Raw genomic sequence first — 9,420 nt, 5'->3', positions numbered from 1 at the left:
CTCGTTATCATCATAAATGTACGTAGTTTGTTCCTCAAGTTTTTCAGCATCGCTATCTTCCCAGTCACTTGATGGACTCTCAAGTTCATGCTCATCTTCCATTTCATCCTCTCCAATTTCAAATTTTCCATTTTCCAATGCATTCATCTCCCGAGAACCATCAAAATGGGTTAACAGAGGTTCTGGGGGTTCATTCGAAGAACATACGACAGCTTTGGCACCAGAGTCTAGAAAGGCCTTGATCAGAGCTGCACTGGGTCCATGTAAACCAGTGCATATAATGATCCTGTCTCTCCATGCTCCAACCTGAGTCATTCAAGACATCAACAAGAAGAGTAAAGGAAATTCAATCAAGCATTTGCATGGGGATACAGTATGTTTCAAACTACTAGTAATAATCTGTTCTCTCTACCTAACCAGGGAAATTGTAGTGGTACCGAATAGACATCATAAACACGAACTACTCTGTTACCATATATTTTCCGTGCATGAGGGAATGAAAGTTTGAGCTTTTAACTCATGCTAACTACTTTTATTGCTTCAAAAACCTTTAAAAAAGGAAACCATGAGTTGGAATGGTATCAAAAGCCTTTTGCACCAGTAAGAGTCAATCGTTAAAGTTCTTATTCAGACCAAAGGGCTATTATTCTCTAGCTTTGATGTAAAAACTCAGCAGTTTTACCCAAACAGTCCAGAACATTTACATCATTAGCCAAAGCTAGGTTCACGGGAGGGGTAGCCTTTGAACTTATAAGTGAAAAATTCCTTAAGAATGTATCAAGTTGATATAGATTAAGGCACAAATGATTGAGATTTGTGACCAAATGCAACAAAAAAAAAAAAAATCCAGATACTCTTTGATGCTTTTTGGCACTGTATTAAAGTGACTCCTAAAGAACCAAATGATTAACATCTCACCTCATTAAAAAATTTTAAGACCTAAAAAATTGGACAGATATAAATAGTGACAAACCTAAAAAAAATCGACTTATGGAGGGAAAATAATAAATTTAAAAAAAAAAAAAACATTGGAGTATACCATCTGTCGAACATCATCAGGTGTCAAGTGCAAAGAAGGTACAGTCCTACGGAATAAATACGATCCAACTTCATAGTCATCCTCCATAACCTTCAGATCACCAAAAGTCAAGTTCTCATAAATATGTCAAACATCAAACAATGAATCAATTTAAACTAATAAAACACCATTAGCAAAAGGAGACATACTAGGGTTTGACGGCCAACAAATCGGTGAAGAATGCCACCAATTTGGAAATAAGGTTTAGCAGCAACCAACTCAGAAACAGTAGAAATATTGGCAAGCAGAGATGCACACTTTCTGCGACGGCTCTTCATTGATGACAATAAACAACTTTAAACACTTTGTAGAAATTCTCTCAGCAAGCTCCCCCGGCTCAGCCACCACAAACACATCATTGTGCCAACTAATGAATAGCCATAAACATCATGCCCCCATCACCCAGAAAAGGAAAAAGAGATAGCTGATTGAATTCAGAAAATATAAGAGCAAGTACCTCATGATTAAGCCATCCAAGTCATTCTGAAGAGCCAAATGAATGACACCAACTTGTGGTGAATTCTGTAATTTCTCATGCAACAATTGGACAGGCAATGGTAGTTGTCTAAGTCCTCGAGGAGAGACTGGAGGTGATGCAGTAGTTTTTCCCAATTGTGCGTCTAAACTTAGAGGTGGGATGAGATCAATTCGACCAATCCTCTGACCAAAATCAGGACTATAGACATGTGGAGTTGATGGGAAGCTTCCTGTAAACATAGGTGATGCAACTGGAGTTGGAAATGCCGTCGCAGGAACAGCCTTTACAGTTCTGGATAAACCCTGCATACGGGATAACCGTATTCCATTGTGAGCACAAAATGAGTCAAGTGCTTGGGCATGCGGATCTCTCTTCCAGAATCTGGATTATGTGAAGCTTCAACAAGTAGTACATTACGCCTCCACCCTAATGTGGGTCCACTGGCACCTGGCGAAGCAAAATGGAAAAGATGTAACAGTATTAATTGGGATTGCCAGAAGTGGAAAATCTACAGGTGGCAACAGACTGCATATCATAAACAATACCCTCAATTGAATCCTTTGTCTTTGGTTGTTTATATTTTATATTCTCTAACCAGTTCTCTTCATGTTGGAAAGGCAGAAGCAATTTCTCACAGACACTTTCAAGTGCCTGATGGTTCTTTTGAATATATTCATCAACTGCAGATTCCAACTTCAGCCAGATAGTTGGATCTGTCTCGTCAAGTTCCATATCACAACGTTCATCAGCTGCAAGGCCAACCAAAGGAAAAAAAAACTCACTAGACTTAGAGTTCATTCCAAGAATGTATGCTCTTTGAGGAGAGAGAAAAAACAAGTTTTGATGCCCACATTCCAACTCAAGCTTTGTACCTGGATTGAAACGAAAATACTGCATCTCAGGAAGCATAGGTAGTAATGTAGTCAAAGCTTCATCTACCCTATCAACGGAGCATGCACTCTCTCAATCAACACTTGTCCTGTATCTAAATAGCGCCATCCCCCTTTTCGCATCTACAGCAGCACATAACTAAAGAAGTGTGTTTTAAATAAGAGTAACAAAGAAAAAGATCATCATCATCATCCAGGAATAAAATTTTGTCAGTTGTGATTACTTTCAACCATATCTAACTAGCACAATATGAAAGCCTTTTTCCGGAAAAAATAACAAATAAAGAAGAGCAGATACCCTTGTTGGAACTGAACCGCAACCCTATTGAAACTAGGCAGTCGATTTTTGTGTCAGGCCAAAGAAGTTGGCTTCCCTTATGGCAAAAATTGTAGGATTGTGTTTGCCACTATTCGCACCATCTTGCCAGCGGTTGACATCTTATGAAATGTTGGAGGAACGAGTGTGAAAACATATAAATGTCAAGAACGTGATAGAATATAAAACATGAAAACTCAACTACAATTAACCCAAGGACAACAATATTTGGAAAAGCAGTACCATCTGAAAAATCATCAAGATAATATGGAGCAGCAGATGATGCTCTAATAGCCTGCCACATTGATGCTTACAACTTCCAAAGAAGCACTCCGCTTATTGCCAACTTGGGCACCTATTGTAGGAGAATAATTCAGAGATAACTGAGCTTTCTTTCTGAGTTCACAAGAGACACCTAGGGTCCCAGCGGGTACTGCATTTTCCATCAAAAAAAGGTGATGAGAGAGATTTTCCATCTATTTGACAACATTAAAACTACATATAAAACAACAAAAAAAGTTCTGGACCTCACACCTGATAGTTGCGGAATACGAATGGCTGTGCTGGTGTCACGCTTACCAAGGTTGATGCAATAAAAAACTTTGGGCACGTTTTTCACAGCTGAATCGATCATTAAATCCCCATCCTCATCAGTACACATTTCCCTCAATAACCTCTCAAACTGATCCGCACTGTGCTGCAATAGATTATAATGTCTCTTTTTAGGGCATAAAATGCATAGGCACAACTGTAGAAATAGCTTCTAGTCTTAAATAAAAACAACACATTCTGCATTCTCATTTTCAAACTTAAAATGTCATGCAAAGTAAATACATAAATTTAATACTCTTAAGAATCCCTTTAGTCTCCAAGTTCCTGATACAATTTACAAGTGGCCCCCCCCCCCCCTCCCCCCCCCCCCCCAAACAAAAACAAAAAACCCCCCAAGAAAAGGGGGGAAAAAACTTGGCCCTAACTTGAATTGGGATTAGTCAGCACCAAATGTTGGATGGTTTGTTACCATAAAACAACATAGCAAGAAAATTGGACCGTCATAAAAAGGAGGTAAAACTTTTGATCCATGAACAACAACTCTAAAGTTCTTTGATGAACTCTTATAAAGTTGATCTAACTTTCCCTCCAAGATGCAGCTTCACTGTCTTTTGGCACAGGTTCAGCAAAAACAATCTTCCTGATTAAGAGAGCATTCAATCAGTTTTTAGTTAAATTATCAATAAATAAAAACAGCACATGTCATTCTTATAGCAGTATCTACCAAGATTTTTGTATATATCTTCACATTTTTCTAGAGTCATCAACTTAACCCAAGGGCAACAGCTAGCATTCCACCCGTTGATGTGCCACATATTTAAATCAAACAACTCATGAATTCGCTTTCCTTCCAGTTCCCTTTTCCAATTTCCTTTAGAGAATCTGCACGGTAGCTAGACCTTTCATCCATCCACCTCCATCCATTGATAGTATACGAAGTCCCTGCTTTGGAACTTGTCTGCCTCTGATTGCACGCTGCAGGTTTTCATTTTCTCTCTACAAAAGGACAAAACACAGAAGCAATTAAACTAACTAATAGGATCAAAACATTCTAAGAGATCACAGGCAAATTATTCAAGAGACAAACCAGAATTGCCAAAGCACGAGCACAGCTTTATTCACACATGGTTCAGCTGCAACAGTCAGGTGCAAGAGGAGTTCCCGCAAACTTTCAGAAGTAACAAGAATATGACGATTCTCTAGGCAGAAGGCTAAATTTCCAACAGCTAATAGAGCCAAACCGTTGCACCTACATAAATATTAACCTTGAAATGAAAGAACAGAGCAATAAAAAGGATGCCACCAAACAATTTATCTATGAGAAGAAACTAGCATGCTTACCTCTGGATCCTTATGGGCACATAATAATTTCAATGATTTCAATACATCCTTGGATAAACATCTTTTCAGCTACACAAATCAGATGTAAAAGCTAACGTCACACGAGTTTCAGTACAGAGATTATTACCACTTCTCTACATTGACATAAAGATTTAAGAACTGTTTCAATAGGTTGCATGATGTCAGCTTTCACCAGCTGCAGTGCGACAGAAACATCAGAGGAAAGAGCAGAAGCACAGCAGGCACGTTCAACCTGTATTTTAATAAGGACTATTACAAACAATAAAGGTATAAGAATACAAATGCGTTTGTTATGAACTCTAGAAAGACAAAACCTACCACATGTTGGTTGTCACTACTAATCATACTTATAAGCTGTCTCACTGCATTCTTCTCATCTTACCAACAACTGCTTTATTTCTTGGTCTCTTGTTCTCATTAGTTTTGCAAGTGCAGAAGCGAGTAATGGGTGATGACAAAAGGAAAAGCGGAATATGAGAGAGAAGAAGGCACTTAGCCTTATGCCTAGATGCAACAAAATACGAACTGTTTTCCATCTGCGACAACAATAAAAAGCATATTTCGACTTAGTAATGGTTGTGATTCAAAAGAATAGAGCCAAAAAGTACTCATGTTAATTTGTTCAATGCTACCTCTATCTGCACATTCACCGATCTTAAATTTTCATCTGCTACAATCCTAACATTTGCGAGAGAAAGGTGGCAAAGTTTGTGGAGAGTCAAAATTTCCGGAAGAAACTCAAGAGGATTTCCAAATAACCTAAGAACCCGCAACTCAGTCATAGCCCTGTCATTGACATAGACTAACAATAAGAGAAGAATACCCAGATTATAAATAAATCAATATGAAATTGTCTTACAGAATAACCTTAGGTCAAGAAGAGGCCGTACAAGCTTGTTGTGCTCTAATGACAATTCAACCAGCTGATCACATTGTCTCAGTTCCACTGCTCAAAAGACTACAAACATCAGATAAATGAGCATGCTTGCTAGGAACTTAGATAGAATGACCTCAGTTTCTAGGGGCAATTTTATGTTCTTTCATATACCCAATAGTCTTAATATAGGATACAAATTACTACAATTTCCACAAGTTATGAGAAATGAGAGGGAGATTAAGAGAAATACTTAGTAGAAAATGTAGCCAGTGAATTTTGCGATACGTGTAACATGTTATTTATAATACGATTAGATAAGTTTCCCCATGCAGTGTATAGAACTTGAGAAATGAGCTTCACTATTTACGACTTATGTAGTGTGGTATGCTATATTTCATATCATATATTAATGATGTATTGATAGTACAAGCCAAGTCATTGACTACTACTAACTACAGACGCCATCCAACGCATTCTAGCCTAGTGGTCACATCCTAGTTACTATACATCAATTCTAACAGTCCCCTTGGCTTGGCCAAGTTTAACAATAGTCCAATACATATGCTTCTTCAAGAATGTACAAAGTATACCTCCTGTATATAATCATATTGCCTGGCTGCTTTTTGCTTACTGTTCGGCATTGATTTTTACATTCTACTTCTCTTGTTTCTTCTTCTCCTTCTTTTTTTCCTTTTTTGGTTTTTTAGTCTTATTCCATTGCTTTGTTAGAATTTGTTAATATTTTGTTTCGACATTTTGCTATATCATTAATCAGCTAGAGGGTTAAGCCCATTTGTCCCTTGTACCCTAATTTAACCAATAAATCAAACTAAGTGCAGATATATTGTTGCTTGGCCACGAAAAGAAACAGGACTGTCTCCCAAGTTGACAGACTCATAATGTAATGCAGGAAGATGCCAGAGTACCATTAAAAAGGGGGGAAAAAAAAGAAGAAGCAAGACTACAATGCCTCAAGCAATGATGAGTCTGATTCTGATGGTCTAAGTGCAGATAACAGCGATGTAGGCTTAGTGAGATTAAAGAGATCATATCATTCACACCCGATGCCAATTGTCCACCCTCTACCCCAATCTTGTAAAATCAAAGTTATCAACAAATGTAAGCGAACATTTGAGTGTTATCAAAGAAATTAGATTATAAGGACATCCAAGAAGATAAAGATAGAAGAGAGGCAGTAGAATCAAGGACCCAATATCCAAGAGAGGAACATAAGATAGCAAAATATTTCCGTTTTGTGCAACATACACGGAAAGAGCACCTATGGAGGTTTGGACAGGACACATCCCTGAAAATGATAATATAGAGATTCTAATATGACAGGTTGACGGCAATGGAGCTTTGAGGATAGGTAAACAAACATTGTCTAAGGAAATCCCTGAGATGGTTTAGTCAATGAGTATGCATAATGACTTGAATGACGGCACAGTCAACAGAAAAGGAAAAAGAATGACTGACAGAAGAAAATTTCTCATGGGAAATGTAACCACTGAATATTGACATACAAGTAATACTCCCTATACTCCTCATCATAGGACAAAATTTTGGAGGGTTAGTCATTCCTATTTATCTAAAGGTTTGATTATTTTTAGAGTATAATGGCAGCACACAATCCACCGCTTGTTGTTGTTGGTGGTGGTTATTCCTATTTATAAGACAAATTACAGAATTTGAGGAGTAATTCCCAATATGCCCTTCATAAGTGTATAAAGCATTTGAAGTTAACAAAATACTGAGAATTAAATAAGCCCAAAACTGGTAAAACAGAAACCAGTTTAAGACATAAATTAGTTAAATTAGTTTTATTCATATGTGAGAATTAGATAATTTTGTCATATAATTAGGAATGGAGCAAGTATTATTCATAGAATTCAATAGTGCAAGACAACGAATTCAATACTATTAATTACAATCATTATCTGGTACATATACCATAAGCACTATACTCACATCCTAGCTAGGCACTATATGTATTAATTCCAACACCTACAAATTAGAATGATTAATAATATACTTTAAGATCGTAATTCAGAGACAAAAGTCTTACCAGGCACTGATGAAAGCATGTTATTGTCAACTCTAAGCACTTTTAAGCTTCTCAGCTCACCAAGCTCGGGTGGCAAAACTGATAGCCTGTTGTTATTGAGGTAGAGCTTTTCCAGATGCGGCAGCTGAATCAGCTCAACTGGGAGTACCTGCATGCAACTGAGACATCTAAAGATATGCCTCATTCAACTTAATCAAGTATGACCCACAACTAAATAGCAGAGATCAAAATGATTCATTGGCCCTAGGGGATAAATACAAGCAAACATAACTGCAAAATATTAATTTTAGATATTTTACTGCAGAAATATAGCAAAGGGGCGAACAAAACCACTATGAAATAACATCAGTTTTGGAAATTACACCTGATGTCACCCAAACAATCAGCAAACATAAGAATTAAATGGCCAGAACTTATTCACCCTATCCTCCACCATGTAAACGCTTTTTTTTTTGGTTCAAAACAAAAACAAAGCATTCAGGTCTCTGATGAACAGAAAATTTAAAAGGGAAAAAAAAAAAAAAGGTGCTTTGCTCCAGCAGATTGCAAATAGTGCAACTATCTTCTCCTCAACTTCAAGCCTAAGATTTAAACAAGGAAAGACATTTTTCATCGATTAATATTACTAACGTAAAATGGATCCAGCAGGTAGGTGGCATCAATAAACGTCTAAAACATAAAACTTCCATGACCCAGTAACACTCACCGACAAGCCACAGGCACAAATACTGAGCAGGGACACACTCCTCCAATGATCACCGCAACCGTGGACCCCTTCTTCAACAGCCGGCATTAAGGAAGACAAATTTGAACTCAGCAAACGAGTCAAAACCCCAGCTCCATCAGTCTGTTGCCCAGTGTTAACAGTCTTGGTCATTGTTATAGCCCTTAAAGGGTCTCTTCGCCTCATCACTTTCATATCCAATATCACACGCTCAATATCTTCAGCCCTTAATTCGACTAGCACGCAGTCCTGCGGCATGGGCAGAGCCACCATTAGCTGCGATTGAAGCTTTAAAGCCACCTGGTCCTCATTCTCCGCCGCAGACCAGCCCAGTTCAATACGAAACCCAATCTCTTGTTTTTGCGAGAGAATTGAAGAAGTGGAGTACGACAATGACGATGAAGCAGACGAACGGGATGACGTTGTCGTGCGGTCAATGCATTTCGCGGGATTCTCAGAGCCATAGCTGAGCACAAGATGGAAATCTCTGAGGGCCTCTTCCAGCCCAATGCCCAAGTCATCGTTATCGAGTTGGAAACATTAGGACCCAGAAGAAATCCACAGAGAAAGAAAGTGGGTTGAAGCTTTTTGGAGAGGAAGCTGAAAGCCTGAAACCTGCACAAACCGGAGTTGTTGACGTTTGTGCTGTCACCGTTTGGGATGGGAGCGCAAGTTGACCAGATGAAAACCTCTGCGCATTGTCTGAACGAGTTGCCCGGCGGCGGTCATTTAACTCGGTAATAAAACTTTAATTTTATCTTGTTTCAAGAAATAAGTTGTGTTCTTATCTCCTCACCGTATTATTGGACAAGTAATATGATTTATCGTATTACTAATACTACGGCTACTTAATATAAGACTGATTTGATTTTTATTTTGGTTATAAATATAAAATTTCAATCCACTTTATCTCTTATATTTATATTTTTTTTTAAATAACCCTTCTAGTAATGATAGTTCTAGTCAATACACTTGATTAAGTAAAGATATTTTAGAAAAGACAATACCTATTTAAGACAAATAACTAACTCAACTTACTTTCTTAATCTCCTCAAATTAGTCAACTAGCTCTTATAAT

General features: G+C 37.8%; 1 pseudogene; it reads right to left on the bottom strand.

Moving 5' to 3' along the window:
* Positions 1–6: 6 nt before the first annotated feature.
* Positions 7–9,002, bottom strand: LOC114722147 (phospholipase A I-like; annotated as a pseudogene).
* Positions 9,003–9,420: the final 418 nt, after the last annotated feature.

The sequence above is a fragment of the Neltuma alba genome, unplaced genomic scaffold, assembly GCF_004799145.2.
Source record: "Neltuma alba isolate B1F8T4 unplaced genomic scaffold, ASM479914v2 tig00002325_pilon, whole genome shotgun sequence".
In the NCBI taxonomy this organism is placed as follows: Eukaryota; Viridiplantae; Streptophyta; class Magnoliopsida; order Fabales; family Fabaceae; genus Neltuma; species Neltuma alba.
This window is presented reverse-complemented; position numbering and strand designations above follow the sequence as displayed.